The 26,682-nt window shown below is 34.5% G+C and overlaps 1 protein-coding gene across 2 annotated transcripts in view; it reads right to left on the minus strand.

Moving 5' to 3' along the window:
* Rbfox1 (RNA-binding Fox protein 1) overlaps positions 1–26,682 on the minus strand; it is a 402,117-nt gene that overhangs the window by 297,998 nt on the left and 77,437 nt on the right. The gene's annotated exons all lie outside the window — the stretch shown is intronic.

The following is a 26,682-nucleotide window of genomic DNA, read 5'->3' on the forward strand; positions in this document are numbered from 1 at the left end:
TAAAGAATATGCGCATGAATATGCACTAATTTACCCAAAAATATGCATTTCTTTTAGAAAATATGCAGGAAAACACCCTTTTATTACGGGATTATAATCGGTTACCTGCTACAACAATACCAAGAATATTAGGTAATATCCATAAGTACTATCGGTAATATTGAAGACTGAAATATTGAAGTAAAATGAACATTGTAATTTCATTTATGCATTTTGTGCCATTTTCTGTATAGATATGTAAAATCCCCAGATAGGTATTTGCATAATATAGGCAAAATATGCAATATATTCATTTTGCATATTTGCTAAGTCTATTTATAAGCTTAAAATCATATTAATTTTGCAAACCTATTTTACAATATTTATCATAAACGTTATATATTTAGGGATTCTACAGTATTCACTGCCTTCCCTCGCTCAACCGTTTCCATCTCTCCCTGTTGTTCCATTCTCCATCGTTTAGTCCTCTCTTACTCATGGCGTCGTCTACTTCGTTCCTCCAGGATTTTCGGGGTCGTCCTTTTTTCCTCCTTCCTATGGGGCTCCATTCGGTTATTCTCTTTATCCATCTGCTGTCGCTAGTTCTTCTTACATGTCCATACCACTTTAGTCTTTTTTGTTCTATATATGTTAGTATGTCTGTTTCTATTGATGATCTACTATCTTACTGCTGTTTTTCTTGTTTATGATCCAATTTTCAGCCCCATATGTCATAATACTTCGCACTAATGTTTTATAAATCTGCGTTTTTGTCTTCATATTTAGGTGTCTATCCCACCATACTGAGTTAAGTTGTCGGATTGCTGTTCTTGTTTGTCCTAATCTTTGTGTAATTTCTTCCTCTGTTGTTGCCTTTTTCGTAATTATAAACCCCAGGTATTTGAATTTATCCTTTCCTGGATAAATTGTTATCCTTGATTGTTACGTTGTCATCAATCTGTAGATCTTCTATGTCTTCTTCACTTGTAGATAGGTACTCTGTTTTCGCGAGGTTAATATCTAGGCCAGCCTTGGTATATTCTTCTTGTAGTTTCTTCATCATGTAGCTGAGGTCGTCTTGGTCTTGTGCAATCACTACTTGATCGTCTGCAAAACTTAACGTATATAGGTATTCGTTCCGTACCGGTACTCCCATGCCTTCGCATTTTCTTTTCCATGTAGTCAAGGCTTTCTCTAAGTATAATTTGAATAGGGTTGGAGATGTGGAACAACCCTGCACGAGCCCTTTTGTTGTGGTGAAGTCTCCTATGATTCTTGTTCCCATTTTAATCGACACTTTATTTTCTTTATACAGAGCTTTTGTAGCTTCTATGAGTTCCGTCTGTATTTCTAATTTGTACATTGCCTCCCATAGTTCTGACCTTGGTACAGAGTCATACGCCTTTCTCAGGTCCACAAATGCCAAGTGTATATCTCTATTTTTTGCTTTTTTCTTTTCCAACAGTTGTTCCAGTGTGTATATGTGGTCTATGCATGATCTTCCTGCCGTGAAGCCTGCCTGATCCTCCCCGATTTTGCCTTTTATCGCTTGCTCTATCTTTTCCCGCAGTATCTTCCCATATAATCTTCCTATTGATGATATTACGCTTATTCCTCTGTAGTTTTCGCATCGTTTTCTATCTCCTTTCCAAGTAGACCCAATAATAATAATAATAATAAACGCATAATAATGTTGTAGATAAAAGCTTTTTGGGATAAATAATTTCAATTTTGCAATAACTATTAAGTGAAACTTTTTGAATGTTTTAAAGCTAAATTATTTGTGATATTGTCCTTATTCTCCTACAAAATCGAAGTTTTTTGTGCATTTTTAGAAAATTTATTTATAATTTTACGAATTAACAAAAAAAAACTTTACAAATCTTGATTTAAAAGGATTTTCTATGCTTTTGCTATTGTTTATAAGTAAAAAATGACTTTTAATCTTTTGCATGTTTTGTTTATTACATAATGTTATCACCAAATGTATTAAAAGCAGTTGTTAGATATCTGTACCATCGAGACTCATAGGAAAATCAGGTTTAGTAATTCGTTCCCTGGTTTAATAATTAATGTGGAGTTCCGTGTAAATTTCATGTTTTCTTAATTGCATTGCTACTGTATAAAAAAGTAAACAGGTTGTCTCCTTGCGGTACACATGTCATATTGTGGCTTTCTGTATCTCCCTCCGATGTTATGTACCTCCGTACAAAATTGTTCACTGCTATTTTTGTTAGTATGATTATTTTTCTTGGTCTACTAATATTTATTTCCGCTAAATTTTTACTTAGAACTATCCACAATATGAAACGATGAGGGAATAATGAAACAAAAAGATTATAAAGATATAGATAACGAAGGAAACATATTTTAAAAAATATAACTGTGGGAACGACCTATAAATACATACATATTAGAGAATATTACACTAGAAAAAAAGATCAGAACCGCTGACCAGAGAGGGTACCTACGCATCGTAGAAACTTCCGAAATAGTCTTGAGGATGAGTCGTATGGCAGAAAATAGAACCAAATGGAGAACTATCATGTGTGTATCATGTATGTATCTCAGTCAAGACTAACTCCAAGATGTGTAACTCCATAACCCGCCCACTAACATTATTGTTTAAAAAAATCACCAATTAATTTTATCTAATAATCATTTTTATGAAACCTAACGACCTATTATTTTAAAAATGCATATTTGTTTTCAAATTGTTCAGATTTCAAAATATAAAAACAAAGCAAGACATTTGTTGATAATACGTCATTTGGTAATTAGTTTTTACACAACAATTTGTTCAATTTCAACCTATTAAAACTTGTTAAGAATTAATAAATAATTTAAGTTTTATGACTAAGAGTTAAGCAATGCGATGTGTTCTATAATAATCCAGTAAATTGTGTCTCTAAATTAAGATGAAATTTTTTATCTATCTAATCAAAATCATCTAAATTGTCTTCCTTTGTACAGGATTTATTTTTCCTTTCCCCTCCTTCCTTCATAATGCAGTTTTAAATCATTATCTCGAGTTTTTGTTCTACTCTTCTGTGCTTGTATCTCCACTCCAATCTGCAATTTGTACTCTCTCTCTCAGTCCATTTATCATTTTATCATAGGATATTATGGAGAGGTCAATGTTGACTATACCCCTCAGAGATAGAGTTTTAAATCAAATAGTTAGGAGAAAATCTGGTTAAAAGAATTACAACGCTGAAATGGAACTGGACAGGACATGTTGCCAGACACTGGAAGATGGACCAAGAAAATTTTAGAATGGAGACCTAGACACGATGCTTATCGTAATCGAGGACGTCCTCCAACAAGGTGATCAGACGACATCAAGCGCATACAGCACAACTGGATCCAGGGTGCTCAAGATCGGATGTAATATAATTAGTTACGGGAGGCCTATGTTCAGCAGTGGACTCAAAACAGCTCATGCTGATGATGTCTATATCCATGTATTTGTTTTCCTTTCTGTTGGTTGGATTTCTGATACTAGCTTTCCGTTGTTGTTATTTATGTTGTATGTTGGTTATACAGCTGTAAGAAAACGTCGAATATTGCCTTGTGAACAACCGTCGAATTTCTGTGCATTTGATGGGAAAGTTTTGAAGACAAATCTGCCTACCCGTATCCGATTGTCGAGCCTTTTATTTCTTAAGTAGGAGTTGCTGTTTTGCAACATGTTTTTCACTTGTAACATTTGTAGGAATTTCTGATATGTCTTCACGTTCTTCACAATGTTTCTCCATTTATGGCCCTTTAACGTTCTTCCCATTCTTTTTATCTCAATTCATCATCATTTTCTACCTGTCTCTTACATGATAGATATATTAGGTCAGTACTACTATTAGATAATAGATCTATATCGAGATACTTTTTTACTCGAGGCATCCAATTCATTACCCTTTGCATGGACTTGCCTTCTACTAAATGATTGATCCGCATTTTATAGTGATTCAAGGGTTATTTCCTATGATCAGAGACCGTCAAGCTGTATACCTATTTTCCTACTTTAATGACAGCTTAAAAAGACTTCTGGAAGATTTATGTTGCACATTGCGACTAGCGCAAAGATCAGAAAACAATAATTGGTAAATTTTATTTGTTTAAAGCTGTTAAGTTGATGGTTTATCCAAGGTTTTCTTAAAGTTCAGCTAATTTCTGTTCTTTTTTTAATTATTATTTTTGTTTGCCAGATGATCGCTTGTAGAAAATGCAGCAGTTATCTAATTTGAATGGTTTATTTTTACAAAAATTTTAGTTGCTGCTAGTGTAGTTTAGCAATAGCTACAACTACTAGTTGTAGTTATGACTCCGTAGTTCTTCAATATTTGCTATCTCCTTTTTTAAATAGTATTCAAATTTTGGTTTCGTTCCAGCTATGCTTGAGTTAACACGCGTTTCGTCACAGTTTACTTATCCTGTAAACTGCTTAACAAGAGTATCACCATTCTTTTATTAAATTTATTTAGTACTGTTTTTCTTCCTATTCGGACGATTCTAGTAAATTACTAAAACCCGCACACTATTCTAACGCTGTGGCCTTTTATTAAAAACATTAAATTTTACAATAAAAATTTGATTTTACTTACTGATATTCTTATTACACAATATCGGTGAACCACTTACCTATAACAAAAAAAGAACACGTTAAAAAAATATTTGACATATAAGTTATAACGAAAAGTGAATTATATGTGAAAATAATAAATAGATTCGAAAATGTGTTGAATGATATATTCTGTTCACTTAAGAGCAATTCGTATGGAGGAATCGGAAAAAAAAGTAATTTAAGAAGGCCATGGAATCGCTTATTATTATAAAATTACTCATTTGTATAGTCTAAAATTATGATTTGCCTAGCTTTATTTAAGTACCTTGCTTTAGATCTTACTAACATACTCTCTTGGTGGCAAATGTTTGATAAAATAGACACAACAGTTATAAATTTGGTACAAAGTAAAATCGGTAAGATACTGAACTTATATTAAACGTTTCTGTCAATTCAAGGAAAAATTTACAACTAAAATTTACTCTACAATTATTGAGCATCTATGATTCGGATGACAACTTCTTCTTATGGTGCCTATCCGTTACGGAGGTTGGACACTAACATGGCTATTCTGACTTTGTTGACTGCCCTGAAAAGTCCGGTAGTGGTTAAGTTAAACCATTTTCGCAGGTTATGCAGCCAGGATATTCTTCTTCGTCCTGGACCTCTTTTCCCATGCACTTTACCAAGAAGTATGGTCCGAAGTAGGTTGTATCGTTGTTCATTGCGCATTATATGGCCCAGGTATTCTAGTTTGCGACGTTTTATGGTTATGACTAGTTCGCGCTCTTTACCCATTCTATGTAGTACTTCTTGGTTGGTAACTCTGTCTATCCAGGAAATCCTCAACATGCGTCTATAGCACCACATCTCAAATGCTTCGAGTCTCTTTAGTGATGCTTCAGTTAAGGTCCATGACTCCACGCCATATAAAAGAACGGAGAATACGTAGCATTTTAGAAAACGAACTTTTATTGTCAATTTTATATCGTGGCTGTTAAAGATTTTTTTCATTTTGACGAAAGCTGATCTTGTCTTCTCGATCCTTATCTTAATTTCCGTCGATTGGTCCCACTATTCATTTAAGTTTGCACCCAGATAACAAAAGTTGGTGATTTGTGTTATAGGTTGTTGGTTAACTAGTAATTGACCAGGTGGTATCCTATTTTTGCTTATAACCATGTATTTGGTTTTTTTGATGTTAAAATCAAGCCCAAACCTGCTACGTACTTCTGCCACCCTGGAGACAAGTGTCTGCAGACCTTTAAGACTGTCTGCAAAAATGACAGTATCATCAGCGTATCTTATGTTGTTCAATCGTTCTCCGTTTATAAGTATTCCCTCGTCTATGTTCGTTAGCGCTAGGTTCATAATGTGCTCTGAATATGTATTGAACAATAATGGGGACAATATACATCCCTGTCGCACACCTCTTTTTATCTTTATGTCGTCTGTTAACTGATCTCCAACTCTAACAGCTGCAGTTTGTTCGTAATAGATATTGTTTATTATACGACGATCTTTGCTGTCTAGACCAATTGAATTTAATATTTTCATCAGTTTGTCATGTTTTATACGTGGTTTGCGGCATTGGTCCAGTTATCTTTCCTTACATTTTTTAGGAATTTGTTGTTTGATCAATGTTTGAAAATGTTTGTTCAATATAAAAATTGTATTTTGTCTGATCACTTCACCTTTTACTTGAGCCCATATTAACTCAATTGGATTTAGTTGACAATGACAAGGGGGCAAACGTAATAAAGTAAAAGACCGGTTAGTAATTAGGCGATGATCAGTGGGCATCAAACAATTTTTAAAATTTAATTCCAATCACTTGAAAAGTAAATTATTTAATTTCATATATTTTATGTTCAGTAAGAATGTTTTTGTTCTGTTAAAAGCAAATGAAATGAATATATATTACACATAATAAAATTTATTTTACTAATGACATTTTAAATATAGTTTATATACTATATAATGTAATCTCCCTTTTATGGCGCTACAGACCACGTTAGGCCCTGTCCTCTCCGAGCATCCGCCTCCAAGCATCCCTTTCCTTAACTACTCTACTTCAGTTATCCACCATCATTATCTCTTTAGCATCGGTTCTTACTTCGTCTATCCACTGCTTCCTCTGTTTTTCTACTGGCCGACGTAGTTTCACTAAGTGTTCTACTAGGTGTTCCATTCATCCATTCGTATAAGGTGGCCTGTCCAGTGCATTCTTTGTATTTTTACATAATTTGCTATAGAGGATTCTTTGTAATATTGATATGACTCGTGGTTGAACGTCATTCTTCATATACCATTGTTGTAGATGGGCCCCAATATTCTTCTTAATACCTTTCTTTCAAAAGTATTAATATGGTTTATTTTTTTTTGTGTCATCATCATATGTTGCTATTGGTCGTATGATAGTTTTATGTATTTTGAACTTTACTTCCCTATGGATGCATTTGGCATTTTCTTTAAGCTCCACTAAAAGTATACAGATCGGAAGTAACGTGTCTTCCGAAAAAAGATGACGAAAAAGAATAATTGAAAGAAAAATTATGAGAAGAATACACGGCCAAATAAAAACAGAACAAGGAGAATATAAAAGACTAATAAACCATGAAATAAGAAATGTAACCGAAGGGGAAGACATGGTAAAATTTATTAAAGCACAAAGACTGAGATGGTTTGGACACATACAAAGAAGAGAAGAATATGCTCTAAATATATAACAGGATAACAAACTGGAAAACCAGTAATAAATGGACCAGGAGGAAGACCAAAAATAAGACAGACCATACTACAGGATATATCAAAGGAAAGGACCAGAGAGAGTGGGAAAAGATAGAAGGCAAAGCAAAAACACATACTAATCTTTGATAAATAGCTTAAAGATATATGCGGACTAATACACCGCGTTAAATGAATTAAAAGAGGTCAAGGAATATTGAGCGATATTGAGCCTATAATCTATAAATTGAAATTGCAAAAACTATTCCCATGTTTTAAATAACCTTTTGGCGATTGACCATTTACCTAAATGTAATTTCCACTAAGATATTAAATCAAACCAGATCATAATAGTTGGGTTGGAATAAGTTGGGCTGAATGTTCACAGGCATTTTTTAAATTTATTGTGTTTTTTCATTTGAAAAGCAGTAAGAAAATGGAAATTTCTCAGAAAGTGACAGTATTACAATCGTTACTTGTCTTAGCGAAGAAGGATACCGCCAAGTTGAACTGGCTGAACAGTTTCATGTCACTCAGTCAACCATTTCAAGAGTCTTAACACCTTTTACTCTTACTGGAAGTAACTCGAGAAGACCCAGGAAAGGCCGTAGAAGGGTTACAACTCCTAATTAAGACCGGTTTTTGACACTTCGTACATTGAGACAAAGGTTTGTTACCAGTACTTCTCTACAAAATGAATTTTTGGATCGCGTTTTAACTTTAAGAGTCAGAAAAATACGATAAGGAGAAGACTTGCCGCAAACGACCTGCGCCATGAAAGGCCCCTTATTGATCAAAGATCATAGAAAGCAAAGATTGCATTTTGTTCGTGAACAGTTTGGAATAATGAGGATAGGGGAAAAATATTGTTCAGTGATGAATCCAGGTACTGTCTTTTTTCTGATGAAAGGAGGAATAGCGTGTACGGAAGGCCTAGGGAACGCAACGCATAGTGTTACACTGTAGGGACTGTACTGTACAGTATGGTGGCGGCTCGGTAATGGTGTGAGGTGGGATTATTTTGGAGGCTCGTACGAAATTAGTTAGAATAGATCACGGACAGCTTACATCACACAGGTACATCACAGACATTTTAACTGAGCATGTTCTGCCATTTGCACCATGTATTGGGGATAATTTCATGCTTATGCAAGATAATGCCTGGCTTCACGTTGCAAGAATTGTGCAGCAATATCGTCAGTAGGTTGGAATTCATGCCATGGTTTGGCCTGCGAGAAGTCCCGACCTCAACTCAATAGAACATGTTTGGGACATTGTAGAGAAACGGCTACGACAACTACCTAACGCACCAAAGACATTAGATCAACCGTTTTTGCGATTAGTTGAAATTTAGTAGAAATTGATCAAGATAAAATAAGGACGGTAATCCTCAGTTTAAGAGATCGTTGTCAAGTAGTCATAAATGCCAGTGGAAATACTCGCTACTAGTTTAATTTTCTTAAACTGTTTAATTTTTTGAAAAATTTTCAATTCCGTCATTTATTCATGATGTTAGGTAGTTTTATTGCAATACATTTTTGGTAAAAAAAAGAAAAGTTTTTTATTTCAGATGTTCTAAAAGCAACCTTAAAGAACAAAAGAACAAATAACAATTTTTTCATTACGACTGCATTATAATTTTAGAATTATGCGTTAATTTTGGCACGTAGTGTATATTGCGCATGCAATTTAGTGGATATCTTAATAATTTCTGTACTGAATATTTTGACGAAGAGCACAAAGGTCTCCTTTTACTTTCAGTTCATATTATGCTTCAATTCCTGGACTACAACTAGCTCATTACACGTCTGCTGATTTAAATTTTAAATGTCGACGCCTCAAGAATGTTTCTTTTGTCTTTTTAAATGGATATAATAGCAAATACGCATACAAAGGTTATGTTTTGCATGTGAATAGGTTTTATATATCTTATTTTTGTTTGCCGTCGTTAATATGCTTTAAATAAAAATTTTAAGGTCTATATATGGATACAAAGAACTAAGAACTGATTTATTACAACGTTAGCGAATAATGAATAGAATAATAATTTTTGAAATGGAATTACAAGTAATTTGCAGATTATATCTGAAATCGGTGTGAAGTCAACGATTAAACTTTTTCCACCCGTCTGTCGAGTACTTCTCGGGATTCCCATACTAGCCTCGAGTCTACCAAAGGGCTACTAACAGCCCCATGACCGCTTAACTATCGATGCATTTATTGATTGGCCTCGCTATTTATTCTAATACATTTATTCCATGAATTCATTTATGATGTTGCTATGTTCTGATCATAATTAGAGCGTTGGAGGAAAGTCGCACATATTATCGGTACTCCAAACTGATTGCTTTTCATAGTTAACAATCTTTTTGACTGTCTGCCAGTTAGTTTTTGAGGACCCCTGCAGAGAATAGTTGTCTACTGATTCCCAGTCAATTGGTGATTAAACTATTTGTGATCCAGGGAAATGCACTCTGAAGAGCTCTTCAGCCGTGTCTCTTTCTGTATTTGTATACTCGCTCTAGTTCTACTTTTATTGTTCATGAAACTTTTTCCTTTATTAAAGATTTTTTAATCGGGATATCTGTATTTAATTGGACTGTTTTTTTTTCGCAGAGTTTCTTAAGTTCAACGATAAATCTTCCTAGTGGGTTGTGGTCCGATCTTACATCATGGTAGGTTTTGATGGATGTGATGGAGTTTCAGTATCTCTTGTTAAGGAGTATTATGAAGGAGTATTAAGGAATTTTACAAACATTTTTTTATTTTTCACATTACTACGACCCACACTATACAATTTCAGCAATTTAAAAAGTTGTAATATTTTACTTTATTAATATGTCTTTACAACAGCCCCCGACGTTGATAAACAACACGATTTATCACAGTCGCGGAAAATCCTGCTTTTAATAAAAATAACTCCTCACCTTTGACCTGCCTAGCTGAGTGTAAAAGAAACAAATAGCCTCATATTCAAATCCCGCCTCGAAAGACTCGGGTTACAAGTAAACATGAACCCTTGAATTTATTCTAACGGAAAACTGAGCATTACCGCAACACATAATTAATTACCTCGAGTTTCACCTGGGTCACTTACGGATTCTTCAGTTTAATTATTGAACCGAAAAACCTTCAACAGGTTTTTAATCGATACCTTGGTTGGCATTATCGGATATTTACATTTACCTTCTAATCTTCTCATCGGATAACATTGTTCTGTACATTACAGCGGTATGAAGTTTAAAAATGCATGAAATAATAATTCTTTATATATTTCAATTGAAACATAATGGTTTAATTTAGCGCACTGTCTACTCTTGAAATTGTGTTATTCATGATAAATTTAACAAAGTGCAGCTAGTGCGGGTTTGCCAGCCTACTAACTACGGCAAAATTGCCCCTACATGTTTAATATTCTTCTAATCATGATAGATGCTTCATTCGTATTAAAATTGCTTCTTCTGTGAATCTGTATGGAAGTAGAATGACGGTATTAGATTTTTGTTTTGATACAGTGCAGCGACAACCGCTGATACGTATTTCGACCTCCTTAGGTCTCGTCAGAACGGTATAGTCACTGCTCTGAAAGGTACAAATCGCCTGATTTCTCTTTCTGTATGGAAGTATTCGCATACTATACAATTAATATTTACTAATGCAACATAAATTATCGTCTTCTGCAGAAGAAATATTTGCTATTATTTCTGATGGAGTTGGAAATGTGGAGGAATAAAAATATCGGGAAAGAAATAAAAAATAGAATTTACAAAACAGTCATCAGACCAATAATGGCATACGCGGCTGAAAAACGGCCGAAAAACGACGAACTGACAGGACAAAAACAATGCTAGAAACAGCAGAAATGAAAAAAGAAAAATCGATGGTACAGAACTAGAAGTAGATGCAAGGGGAAAACATCAAGGATAAGGTAAGAAATAGAAGAGTAGAATGGAACGATCATATAAGCCTAATGACATCAAATAGAGTTGTAAAGACGGGCGATAGACGGTTCCCCAATAGGACATTGAAAACCAGAGAGAGTCATGTCTATACAAAAAGAAGAAGAAAGTACGAAGAGAGTTCCAAATATTTCCTTAACCTACTAATAACCTCAACTTCACTTCTTCTGAAATTATCACTTCATCATTGTTTGCAGCTTTTTATCTGCTTAAGATTTACCGCAAAATTTGCTGTTGTTTCAGACAACAAATTTTCAAAAGTTACATTGTGATTTTCAACTGACTGTGGACTCCTTGTTGAACATCGTGGTCATTGTGCAGCATATGTTATTTGCATATATGGAGATCTTTCTACGGCACATAAACACATTCATCAGAAGAGAATGCAATTATTATTCTTCTTCTTGTAGTTCCTTCTTCTACCGGAGGTTGGCTATCATCACAGCTATCCGTACCTTATTGGCGGCTGCTCTGAAAAGATCTACTGAGCTGCAACTATACCACTCTCTTAGGTTTCTTAACCAGGAAATTCTTCGTCTTCCTATGGATCTTTTACCCTTGATTTTACCTTGCATTATGAGCCTTAATATCTCATATTTCGCACATCTGGTAATGTGGCCTAAATATTCCAGCTTTCTTGTTTTAATGTGATTTATGACCTCGCACTCCTTTTGTAGCCTTCTTAACACTTCTGCGTTTGTAACTCGTTTGGTCCATGGTATTTTCAAAATCCTTCTATAGCACCACATCTCAAATGATTCTAACTTCTTTATATTATCCACTTTTAGTGTCCAGCTTTCCATTCCATACAACAAAGTCGAGAACACGTAGCATCTTAAGGGTCTTATCCTCAGTTCCAGAGGAAAGTCTCGATTAAAGAACATTGTTATCATTTTTATAAATGCTTGTCTTACAATTTCAATGCGTGTCCTTATTTCTCTACCTTGGTCATTGTTTTCACTTACCCAGGTTCTCAGATATTTGTAGTTATTCACTCTTTTTACTTGTTTTCCCTCGATATCTATCTAGCCTTCCTACTGTATGTTGCTTAGAAATAATCATGAACTTGGTTTTCTGAACGTTCATTTGTAGTCCATATTTGATACTGACTTGATGTAATCTATTTACTAAGCGTTGCAATGCTTCTAGACTGTCTGCAAAAACAGCGGTGTCGTCTGCGAATCTTATGTTGTTTAAGAGTTTATTGTTTATTGATATACTCTGTTGTTCCTCTGATATTGCTTCCTTAAAAATAGCTTCGCTGTACACATTGAATAGCAATGGGGACAGCACGCAACCCTGTCTAACACCTCTTTTGATTTCTATTGTTTCTGTTTCGACATCTTCGCTTCTAACCTTTGCTTTTTGATTCCAGTACAGATTAACATTAACCCGTATATCTCGACTATCCACATTCTTTTCTCTCAACAGTTTTACGAGTTTCTGATGTCGTACTCTATCAAAAGCCTTTTGATAATCTATAAAGCAGACATAGAGATCCTGGTTCATATCTAGTCGTCTTCGCACGAGAAAGTTAAAAGCGAACAGAGCCTCTCTCGTTCCTAGTCCTCCTCTGAATCCAAACTGGGTGTCATCTATATATTCTTCTATTTTTTTGTATAGCCTTCCATGTATTATTTTGAGCAATATCTTAAGTGTGTGGCTTATTAAGGAAATTGTTCTGTACTGGGAGCATTCTGTCGCATGTACTGACTTTGGTAGTGTTACAAACGTGGACAGTGACCAATCTTGGGGTATTACTCCTGTTGTATATACTTTGTTGAACAGATCTAAAAGTATATGCAGTGTTTCTTCGTCAATGCAGATTATAGGCGGCTGTAAACCAGCTTTCTCGATCATTTCTTGAAATATTTGATTGGCCTTTGTTTGTTTTGCCTGTTTAGAAAAGCAACTTAGAATAGTGAATCGGGTACAACCTTTTTTTCCGGAAACCATTCGCAATTCGGTTCGTCAAATCGAACCAAATGTCCTCAGTCATTTTTGCGAAGTTTTTTTCAGGTAACTTGTATCTTATGTGCTTCCTTTGTCAAGATACCAACCTCTGGTCCTAGGAAGATTTTTAACGATTTAAAAATGGTAATATCTAGAGATTGTAAGATATGAGTCGTATGCTGAGATAGTTTTAAGAGGGTTTCTATACTGCTTCTAATAATGCCACTACTTCTGATTACTGTTCCGAGAAATTCTTGCCACTGTATTTGAAACCAGCTGTACTTATTGGTGCAAGAAGGGAATATAATAGGTAATATAAATAATTTGTTTTAAATTGTATAAATAAACTATTAACTATAAAATTTTGATCTCATTATTTGGATATAATTATAAAAAAACTTTTATGTGAAATTAATTTTGTTAAAAAAACTTAATTTCTTCGCTCGTTTACTTGGTACTTGCATAATAACATATTTTGAACCATGTATGTGATAACACAACCTCATTGAAATATTTTTGTTCCTATGAACGCTTTGCTAACTTCATTTCCTCGTTATTTTTATGGTCTTGGTAGGTTGTTCTAACAGTTTTTTAGATCTTCGTCAAGATTATTTAATTCTTTTAGAGAATAGTTTAAAGATCTGAAATTTATTTCTTAGATTTTTTCACAAACGGTTATTTAAACAAATTGTGCAAATTTTAATTTGTCTTAGTGTAATTTTATATGCAATAATGCATTTATTGAAGTTCATTTAATCTTTGTTCTTGTTGGTCTAATATTATGTTCTTAGACCAATTAGTCAACCACAAGCAAGTCTAATCGATGATGTATGATTAAATTGAGCATCATTTGTGCCAGTTCATTCTCTTGATAGAATAGGGGGAGAATACTCGTATATACATACCGGTTTGTAACAGACAAGGTAATTAGCTTGATGGAATTATACAAGTGAAGTCTTTCTATTACACAATGTGCAATCAAATGCACAGTTCAGTGAATTGCTCCGAGATGTTTCTGAGAAAATATTTTCAGGATTGTTTCGGGGAAATCTGCAAGTATTCTGACAAATTCGTAATGATTTAAAACGTACACATTTTTAAGTATCTTGTTCTAACACTAGTACCCCAGTCTATGAAAAAATACGTGAAAAAAATACGGCAAGTATCTGATCGTTTTGAGTCATGAGGGGGGGGGCATAAGTTAATGAAAAATACGTATGGAGGTACTGTTACATCGGCCCAATTTTTTATAAAGACCAAAGTCCGAAAATGTAGTTTTTTACCTGTGATATTTTTAGATTATATTAATAGCAATTTTTGTATTGAGAAACTATTGTGTTATGAAGAGACAGTTAATTTGAATTTGCTCAAATTCAAATCCATTAATAATTTGCAGAGATAATTGCAAAGAATAATTTTTTTTGCACTACTTAATAAATGTTAATAATTTTTGCATTCATGACCGTAAGTAACATATTGTTACGAACATGCATTCGGCGTAGCCCGTGTAACGGTTGCATCTCAAAAGCCACTAGAAATTTCCAGCGATCTATGGAGCGCGGGAGGGATCGACCCGTCAAATAGGCGAATTAGAGGTGGGATACTCCAGAATGTTCTAGTACATAAATACTTTATCAATTGAAAACAACTCCTAGAAGGTAGGCTTATATATAAAAATTTATTTATATGTTTACAGCACGAAAATACTTTATCAACTGAAAACAACTCCTAGAAGGTACGCTTATATATAAAAGTAATTATGTACTAAAACATTCTGGAGTATCCCACCTCTAATTCGCCTATTTGACGGGTCGATCCCTCCCGCGCTCCATAGATCGCTGGAAATTTCTAGTGGCTTTCGAGATGCAACCGTTAGACGGGCCACGCCGAATGCATGTTCGTAACAATATAACAGCTTGATATATAAGGTATAAGTGGGCAAAATTTCAAACAGATCGCTTTATTGGGTAAGGAGTTATTGTTATCAAAATATATGTTACCAGATATCAAAATTAGAAACGAAGACTCTTCAGAGCAAGTACGCGCCGAATAAATAATGTTTAAGATTAAATAATATTATAATGGGATAAGGCGATATAATATGTTAAATCATGTTATAAGGGGGTAAGGTATGTATGTCAGATAATATTTTAAGGGGATAAGGAGTAGTCTATGTAATAATACCACCCATATGTCTCCCAAATTATATTAGGAATGCTTTTCTTGTTACACCTCATTTTCTTTTCTATTTTTGATGTGAGTGCAATTTCTTTTAACACATATATGGTTTAATAGTTAGTCTTAGAAGTTTCTTGCAGTTTTTTTTCAAGTTCCTTCATAAGTTATCGCACAGACAGGGAATTTAGTTAAAATTCGATAATTCGGGAACTGACAAAACTGTAAATGTTGAAAAAGGTGATGTACGGAGACGAGTTTATGTCGAAAACGCACTTGTACGTGAGCGTGATTTCGCAGGTAACGATTCACGTGAAGCTTCTGCCTACGTGAATATCGATCGTGTGTCCGCACTGATCACTCCTAACCAGCGGCTAAACAGTCGAGCGTTATCTGTCGAGTTAAACATTAACAAAGAAACAATTTGAAAGATGTTCCAAGATGACGCTAGGTCTCTCTTAACTTAAAAATGAACAAGAGAGATAAAAGAACTATATTTACAAAATACATTGTAAATGTGACAATTGTTATCTGCATGAAATAAGAAAATGGGTGAAGCAGAGTATGTGCCAGTTGCATGGGAAAATTTAGACAGCTGTCACGGACTTCATAAGATGGCGGCTTTTACATGCACAACAGCCAGCCAGTCAATAATTCTTCTTTTTTTCCGCAGTTATCAATTTGCCCAATTTAGCGAATTCTTGTTCTTTTCCGCAACTGTCAATTCTTCTTCTCCTTCGGCACGTCAATTCTTGTTCTTTTCCGTCTTACAAATTCAACTGTCAATTCTTCTTATTTTCCACAAATATTAGGCTCAAATATGCAAACATGCTTGAGACCAATCCTCATAAAGTCCGATGGAAAGATTCAGTAAGAGCTTTGAAAGAACCCTAAAATACAAAGAGGACAATTAAGGAAGCAGCTCTCATTTCAATAAATGAAACAAATTGAGTATGTAGCACACTCATCAATTTATGTACAGTCTTTCAATAGCGATTTACGAAACTTAAAAGTTGGTAGCGGCCATATTTTAGAAGCTACATCTCTCAAATTCGTTGTCATTTATTCAGACAGTTTTGTCACATCACTTTTGATATATACACTAACAACTAGTGATGAGAAGGTTACGAATGATCCGTTCACAAAGATCTGATCTTTTCGAAGACCCGTGATTGATACAATCACATTATGTGACCCTATCGTTCGAATGACCCTATGAATCATGCCTATGAATGACGGTGTCTAGTGTTTACGAACCGAACTGCGAACCGCAAAGGATCGTTCAAACGCTGATTTCAGTTTCCCAGAACGGCGAAACCCTTACGCTGCAAAACTGTAAAATTATAAACATTCGAGTTATCGAGTCAATAGTATGTTCTATTTATAAATTTGTAGGAAATAAAATCCGTTTTAATTGTTGCATTATCATTCATTCATGAACATAACAATATGGAATTTGTAATTTTACTTAACTTTTTCAAGTATTTTTTTTATATTCTAATGATTTCTGAAGATGATTTGAGAAATACAAATCTTAATGTCAGCCTTAAACTATATTTCATTCGTAAATTTATAGTTACAATATCGAATTCTACACGTAAACAACAATATAATTAAATGAACGGATCCTGCATTATTATTAATTCATATACTCTCAGAAAGATTCATACACATATCAATATTAAACTCTACACACTTGACCTTTACATAACAAATTTAATTAGTCGTTCATATCAACGGATCTTTATGAACGGATCATTTTAATGAATGACCTGGAAGACCCGTGTCACCGAAACGAACCAGGTTTTCCCATCACTACTAACAACACGTGCAAAAGATAAAATTATTTTATCAAAATGGGTGTTCTGCGCGCTTCGCTTATGTTAAGGTCTCCATAATCGTCCTACTTAGAGGACTATTTGCAGTGTGGTGGATAAATTTGAGACCACTGGTTCAGTAGAAAATCCACCAACACCCATAAGTTGACGTAACGCAAGATCTGCCGAGAACATCGCCGCTATTTGTGAGAGTGTACAGTAGAATCCGAGGCCGTCGATTTCACGTCACTCACAAGTCGGCATTACACGAACCAAAACTTGAAAAATTTTGCACCGTGACTTCCGCCGGGCCTCCATCATCATCATGTCATCATCGATGTTATCCAGGAAACTTGTTCTGGGTCCTCCTCTGACCAATGAGTCTATCTTAATATGTTTTACGATATCTGGTTCCTGGTATATTCTACAACGTTCGAAGTTGTATCGTCTTCTCCACACTCCATTGTCGTTCACTTCTCCATAGATTCGCCTTAGTGTTTTTCTTTCAAAACATGTTTTCATTACTTTTTGTTAGAGTCCATGTCTCTGAACCATAAGTTAGGACTGGGCGTATTATTGTTTTGTAACGTTTTATTTTTGCATTTCTCGATATAATTGAGGCTTTAAGGAGGAGATTGAGGCCAAAATAGCATCTGTTGGTCGTGCAAATTCTGAGGTTTATCTCTGCGATAGTATTATTTTCAGTGTTAAGGAGCGCTCCCAGGTATACAAATTCGTTCACTGCTTCGAGGACGTCGTTTTCTATAACAAGTGTTCTTGGGCCTCTTCCCGTATAAAATTCAACTGATCAAGGAGCTGGAGGTAAACGAGTGAGACAAATAGACAACGACATGTGTTTACTGAATGGGTTTCAGGATGGTTGAATTTGAAACCATCAATGCATCTCGAAAAAGACGCTTTGATTTTGATGTTGATTTCAGGATCGCGGCTTCATCAGTTTATTTTCACTTCATAACACCTAATTACGTAGCAACATAACGGACACATCGTTTATAATTAAGATTAATAAAACAAATAATATATGCCAATGTTCTTGGACGACAAGGAACTTAAAGAACAAGAAAACAACAACTAACTGACAATAAAATCATTCAATACGTCATTTAGTACCAACTGAAAAACACAACCAATAATTATGTTATATCCATGTTTGTATTTTTATTTTTTTAGAACAAACGATAATGATAAAACAAAGTTTATATTCAAGAATGAATGAAAAGAGGATAGCAGTTGTGTTATTATTTCCCTACCCTGTGTAATAGATAAATCGATAAAAAGTGATATATTCTGTTGAACTAAAAAATTACTGATCCAATGAGTAGCCACTGATACAAAAAATCAAATAAATAAACCTATTCCTTTTTTCTCGCGATGAGGCTGACAAACTGAGGCAATTATTATGCTCCCCGCGGCTATCATTCTCTCACAAAGCGGCTTTTCAATAACAACCCGCTCTTTAAAGGCTCGTCTTTTAAATACATACTATTTGTTTGTTTAATTCACACCTATCGAACGGGTTACTCACATAATAACCCTTTTAGACCGATATGTACAACTGCACCTACACTCTAATTCACAATCACGTTTACGCCCAATAGAGAGATGAGTCATGTCAATAAAATATGCTGGATGACTGAAACAAAGATAAGTTTCTGTAAGGTGGACAGTGGAGTGTGAAAGAGTTACGGTAGGATGATGACGGTAGAAAGATATACAAGAGACACGTTTCTCTGTTAATCCTAGATATATAAATAGCTCAAACATATGTATTTTTGAATATATTATGTAAAATATCAGAAGAATACAAATATGTGATAATCTGATTTTAGCAGTATCAAACATAAAGAGCTCTTTGATTTTTGAGCCATTCTTGACGTTAAAGTATACAGGGAAAATTTAAATATTTTAAAACAATAGATGATTTGAAGAGTCGAAATTACAAAGGGCTAAAGTGCTATTTTTTCAAAATTATTGACGTAGAAATGTTCTAAGGCCCCCTCTTGTGGTCCCTAAGAATAGTTTTAATTGCCAGAATAAAAATTAGAGTTTTAAGAACTAATATAAGCATGTGTTAAAATAAACATTTTTTAATAGGTACTTTTTATATAGACTATACGCAACAAAAACAGTCTACGAGATATAGGCATAAAGTGGTACAGCACAACCAAAATTTAAGGACGGTTATAACGTTGGACAAAAAGCTGACCTTCACAGAACACGTGAAACAAACGGTCAAAAAAGCTAAAATAATTAGAAGTCAACTCTCATCATTAATATAGGTCTGAAGAGTAAACTGAGATTCAAAGCAAAGATTAGGATGGCAAACTGTATAATTTTGTTAACACTAACATACGCCTCGGCCGCATGGGGACACACTTGCAAATCCAACAGAAACAAAATACAAATAGTACAGAACCGTATGATCAGAGAGGCTCTGAATATACCTAAGTACGTTCCATTAAGGTACGTATTTAGGGACTCAGAACAAAAGAGAATCCTGAGAATAATGGAAGAAAATGCGCAGATAATTTTCAACGATCTCAGGAACCATCCTAGTAGACTATTAAGAGAGTTGACAGACTATGACGAAAGCCAGAGGACAGTACATGGGAGGTCGAATAGTCAGAGGACAGTAGTCGAATGTACGCAGTAACAGAAGACCCAAAAAATACTATATCCTTATATTGTATTTCTTTTATTTAGTTATTTTTATTTTGAATACTAATAACCTTTTATTACAGCAGTCATGCAGCGCTAATACAATACAAAAAATTAGAGTGAATGCTGATGCATAGAGTGCAGCAGCACAAGCAGAAAAGCCGTTCAAGCAAAAGGCCCTTCAGGCACCTATTACCCTTCAGGTAGGTCAAAGGGACCAAGCTCGCGGAACTTGAGTATCGAGGTCAACTAGCGACAAACGTGGGATCGATGGTCAGACCCTTCGGACGCTCAGCCGACGGAGAACAAAAATTATTTTGCCAATTCGGCGGCTGAGTAACCGACTTAGGTCGGTGACTGGCTGTCCGGAACACACATTCTGGGACACAAGTCGTCATGTAAAAATGAACTTCATAGTCATTCATAGGGAGAAAAGCTCTTCTAGCTACCCCTAAAATCAGGTGGCTTAACCAGAGTAGAAAAGAGAATGTCCCATTACCCAGAACAACCAAAGTAACTTTCAGTACAAAGCATTCGTTATGTCCAGCGATGGGGACGATTGGTTGGATATAGCTTGTATAACTACATTACGGAGTGTGACCGGTTTGATCTTCAGACATGTGAGTCCCATTGTTCCATCGGAACACACATGTCACTCGGAGCTGGGGTTCTACAAAAATTGTTGTATATAACAAGAAAAATTAAAACGCTACAGCATGTGTCTGTCAGCTGTGTGTTTTTGTTGTGAATGATAATAGTTGATTGTGGTGTATTGAAATGGAAGAAAATCAGAAAAAAGTAGACCTAACGGCAGTGATTCATTTAGCCTCAGATGAGATAGAACGATAACCCTAAGAATCAAACTGGAACAAGATGGATGACAACAGCAATCGAAAAATATCAATGGAAAAGAAAAGAGAAATCGTACATAAAGAAATAAGTAGGTATAATAAAGTTTACATATTTTGAGCACCATAAAATTTCGTGATTTTTGTGAATCAATTTTATAAAGGAAGGTTAATGAACGCTCCACCTACAACTTTATACACGGAATTTGCAATACGCCTGCCTACAAGATTTATATCAACTTTACTATCACATTAGATTTGATTTTACTTACACATTCACGGAACAGTAGGTGAAGCAACTTACCTGCAAAAAAAAATAAAAAATGTTAGAAAAAATCATATTGACCATAAAATATTGTTTGTTGGATTTGGGATTCTTTGTGTTTTGATATTTTGGAAAAATCTTTCTTTACAATTGCGAAATTATTAAAATAATTTTAGAGTTTTAGGACAGTATTACCATGTGTTCAAAATAGTTAGCAGGGATAATTAGATGCTATACAGACAATAGCTGAATCAAGTTTATAAAAACGCTTGCCAATATTACTGTTGTATATATATGCGGTATTTACATAAGCAGGTTTAAGTTATCACATAGCAGGTTTTCATTCGCGGTATTCACAGGCGTTTGTTTCTCTTACGAGTTTTAATTAGCTTTAGCACATCAGCGGTTCTTGTCTACGGATTTGCGGTATTTTTTCACTGTATGCACGGTACTATTTCTTTGTGAATAATCGTACACTAAAAGAGGCGGAAAAAGCGTCTGTTGATAATGGGCAAAAAAATCAGAGAGAAGAACACAGCGTCTGTTGTCTACGGGAGCCAACAGTTAAGAAACGCGAAAAACGTCTGTTTTGTGCTGGAACAAAAATTAAAGAAAGCGATTTTTCGTTTGCATTGTCCAAGAATGTTTGTATTACTCGAGGGTGGGGTTAGTGTCAGGAGTCAGGACTAAGAATTATTACTAAGGGTTGGATTAAGGGTTGGTAATTATATGATGCTAATAATATGATAATTGCATGTAATGATACAGCAAAAAATATAATACTGGTTTTTCGCATTTGAAAAATTGAACATTTATTGTATGTGTTCCTTATTTAGTTTCAAAATCTAAAATCAAAATATTGTCCTTGTTTTGAAGGTCCTGGTTGACTTTCATCAGTTACATTCTGTCTAGTTTTTCATTTAGGTTTTAACCAACTATCCATTTTGACAAAGAAGTGGGAAAGCGCGCAAAAGACGAACACAGATTGTTCGTTGCAATTTTATTTGATATGTCCTAATGTTTTGTTCTAGTAACTTTGTAGGGGCTTTGTAACAACCATCTTCAGGATTTATGTGCATTTTAACGAGATACAACACATCCATGTACATTCACTAAATACTATTCGAAGTATTTGGTTTGACATTTTATACCAAGCTATTTTCCACACTTCGGTGGGTTGTGGAAGATAGCTGAAAAATCGACAAAGTATCATTTAAGAAGTGTTGTTGGGGACTCTAGTCTAACGTATGACGAATTGAATACTTTCGTTCGTATTCATAGTCCGACTCCAGCGCGTCGCTGGCTGTTCACCACCATATCTATGTTTCATAGTCGACCTACAGCCTGGTTGACGCAAGCGTAAAGCATCTTTCTCCGAACAGTCGCTGGCATGTCGCTGGATACGCGCCAGTCGCTTTCACAGTGATCTCACACTCGAATGACGCATGCCCTGTTTAGAGATTTTCGAAGCTTCGCCAGAGAAGGTATATGCATGCTCTGGCGATTCGCCGATTCGCCCGTCAATTTGAAATAGGTACGTTTGCGATGGACGATTTTCATCAATATTATGTAGTTAACCGATAAATAAATGAACAAAACGATATATTACAAGTACCCAGAAGATATATAAGGGACATGCAAAATCCATTACACTTTTATAATGATAATGAATTTCGAAAAAGGTATAGGTATAGATTTCGAAAACAAACAGTTATTGAAATAATGTTGCCAGTAATAAATGATGAAATGGTGAAAATTAATCGACGTGGATTACCGTTTCCACCCATTTTATATCTTTTAGTTGCCTTGAGATTTTATGCTACTGGAAATTTTCAGGTAGGATAAATTAAAGAATATATTTTCAGAACATGATATATGTATATATATATATATATATATATATATATATATATATATATATATATATATATATATATATGTGTGTGTGTATATATAATGGTAGATCGTAGTATAGTTAATTTTAATTTAATTTTTAGATTGTAACTGGAGATCTTAGAGGATTTTCACAACCCACGGTTTCGAGATGCATTTTTAAAATTTCCCGTCTACTTGCTCAGCTATTACCTACATATATAAAATTTCCTGAAGGTCTCGAAAACCAGAGAAAGAACCAAAGGCTGTTTTACGATATTGCCAATTTTCCCAAAGTAACAGGGTGTATAGACTGTACCCACATACCAATAAAAAGTCTTGGAAGGAATATGGCCGAGGTATATAGAAACAGGAAAAGATATTTTTCAATAAACGTCCAAGTAGTGGGTGGACCCAATTTAGAAATTTTCAAAGTTGTAGCTCGTTGGCCTGGAAGAGAACATGATTCGATGATCTTCAATAATGGTTCAGTGAAACACCGTTACGAGAATGGCAGTTTAACAGGATTTCTTCTTGGAGATAGTGGCTATGCTTGTTTACCGTATTTAATGACGCCTCTTTTAAATCCTGGAATTGAATAAGAAGTAAGGTATAACAGATCTCATATTAGAACGAGAAATACCGTTGAGAGATTGTTTGGATTGTGGAAAAAAAGATTTTGTTGTTTGAGTCGGGGTTTAAATAATAAATTGGAAAGAGTTCCAGAAATAATTGTGGCATGTGCAGTTCTTCACAATATTGGGATCAAAGTGAATGATGTAAATGATGAACAAGATAATGTGGAAGAAGAACTAGATGATAGTGAACCTCACATACCGAATCAAGCTCAAAATATTGGACAGATTGTACGAAGAAGACTTATTGAACAACATTTTAATTGATTTCAATTTTATGTTACACCGTTTGGCGCTCTTTCACTTAGCTGTGTTGAAGTAATTAATAAATAAATACAATTCTTCCTTTCTAAAATTCCAAATTTTCCTGCTCAATACCACTCAAAATTCCATAAAAACCTATAACTTTTTCCAATGTAATATCAATAAATAAAAAACAACTCAAGAAAAACAAATGTATGTACGAGTAATTCTAACATATCAATGTGTATAAAATAGAAAATCAAATTAGAAATTGTTAGTGGGACATCAGCTAACAATTAAAAGGTCTTTAGAAAATAAAATTTTTATTTAAACTAATATACTGAATGCAATCTATCTGTTGGTTGAATGGTATTTGCGAAAACAATATCCTATGCATTGTCCAGGTTTTTTTTTGTCACAATCAGCACACTCGTAAATTGTGTTTTTTCAAATTTTATCCATACAACATATTCTACATCGTTTTTTGTCACGTACTGGTTATATTTCAATATTGATAATGGTCTGACAACATTCCATCCTCTCTTGGTTGTGTGTTCAGTCAAAGTATTGGCAAATTCAGAAGATCCTTTTTCCCTCCTCGTAGATTCGCCACTGACTACCCAACGCTTAGCTACTCTTCATACAATTTGTTTTATCTTGTAAAAAAAACCAAGCATTTGCAAGAAAATTGCACTTTCATATAAAAAAACGAGTTATTTATCTCGTACTTTTTTTATGCAAGGCGCAATATTTAATTACTTAATATTATTAGTAATATTAAAAAACAATATTAAAAGCTTTAATACTATTACCAATATTAAAAACTTTAATATATTATACATTATAATATTAATATGAATGAGTAGAAACGATTACATTTAAATTTGGCAAATTGTAACTCCAGTCGACTAGTTCACAAGTACGATTGCTGTAGATCCTTGTCATCAAATACGTCTATGTTTTCATATCGAGTAGTAAGTAACCGATCGCCCACTAGCGGTTCTCCGAAGATTGACTATGAAACAGAAGATGAAATCTCGATGGAGTGTTCGCTAACTGAAGATCCGCCGGCGACTCTTCCTGGCGACGCACTATGAATACCAGTGTTTGACCTCTCTTTCGGAGGATCCTACCGATTTCAATGTTCTACCTCCTGGGCATTTTTTGATTGTCTGTCCATTCGTGGCTTTACCGCAATAGAATATTCAAGATTTGACTCCAGGCCCTATTCAAAGGTTTAACATAATAACACAGATGATGTCAGTGGTTATCTGGCTAATATGAAAGAAATAAATAAGTGGCGTTCTTCAGCTGACCAGATGAAACCCGAACAAATCTTAATTTTGGAGGAACACGGTGTACCACCCTTGAAATGAGCTTTAGCCAGGGCAGTAGAAGTATATCCTAGAAAAGACGGTATTGTGCGAGTAGTCACTCTCAAAATTAGTAATGGACACTTTATAAAATGTGCGGTTCCAAAAATTTGTGCGCTGCCTTCAGAGTTATCATAACTCATGAGAGATGTCTTATTGATATCTTTAGGTAAATACCTAAGTACTTTCTTTAATGGATTAACTGTGTTAGAAAAAATAGAAAATACAAAAAATATGCTATTAAGGTTAAAATATGCAAAAGAACAAATAAAAACACACCACCTTGACTTAAACATGTTTAACTTGCACACTGCACAAGAATATTAACTAACATTAAATTTAATAGATACTAATACAATAATAATGAACTTGAAGATGTAACTTTTTTTAAAAGAACTTCACTTAACTCAGTGGGCAAAAGAAGATATGTAGGCCATTAAACCTGGCTGTGTAGTCAACTTCCTTGATGATAGACCGTCGTGAGAAAGGTTAGTTTTACCCTACTGATGACTCGTCGTTGCGATAGTAATCCTGCTTAGTACGAGAGGAACCGCAGGTTCGGACATTTAGTTGACGCACTTACTAGAGCGGATAATGGTGCTGAGCTACCATCCATGGGATTATGCCTGAACGCTTCAAGGCCGTATCATTTCTAGTCAAAATGAACTACATCTAACTGGACCTTACATCTTTCGGCTGGATCTTGTAATGAACAATAAAAAATTCAAAACTTACCGTTTGGCACATCTTTGAGGAATCATATTGTATATTTGCACACGAAGCCACCGACAACAGAGAAAGGCGTAGGTTGAATAGAATTTGAATTAAACAAATCACAAACGAATCGTATTATACTCGAGCGTTATTTTTGAGAAAAGGGTTTTTATTGTGGACCTTTTATTATGGTTACTCAAAATAGATGAGTTTTAACAAAATAATTTCGAAAGATATTTATTAGAATTAAAATGTATGTACAGGGTGAAATAAGATTTCGCTATTTTATAATAAAATAACGAAAATTTGACATGATATAATAACTGGATTTTTGACACGTTACACAATATATACTTTCAGGAATTATTTCGCGATACTGTGAGGATTTCCTCTCAGGAATTACTCTGACTGCCACGAAGGTCCCTAGAGTCATAGACCCCAGGTTGAAAACCGGTACCATAAGCTATGATTCACGGTCTTCCTAAAATTGAATTGAGGAAGACATTTAGTAATGTACCATCTATTTCAAGTAATGTACAAAATGTGTTTTAGAGTTTACGCAAATTGCTTAGTATAGAAGCCAGCACTTGAAAGCAACAAAAACACTATTAAATATATTTTATGAGTCATATAAGTCACAAAATCAATTCAAGTGAAATATTTTACTTTGTTGTGGTCCTAGCATAAAATTCGTTTAGATATTCGTCGCTATATTTTATAAGATCTGATTTCTGGGAAATAAATTATTCATATAATTCTTGAACCAAAAATATTGCGTGTGTGGAACATTAGTAATATTTTTGCTTCGTTATTAGGTTAGCCACCCGGTTTTATACCACGATTATTGATATAGTTATTAGATAAATGGAAAAATATGCTTTG

Source organism: Diabrotica undecimpunctata, chromosome 4 (genome assembly GCF_040954645.1).
Source record: "Diabrotica undecimpunctata isolate CICGRU chromosome 4, icDiaUnde3, whole genome shotgun sequence".
NCBI classification, from domain to species: Eukaryota; Metazoa; Arthropoda; class Insecta; order Coleoptera; family Chrysomelidae; genus Diabrotica; species Diabrotica undecimpunctata.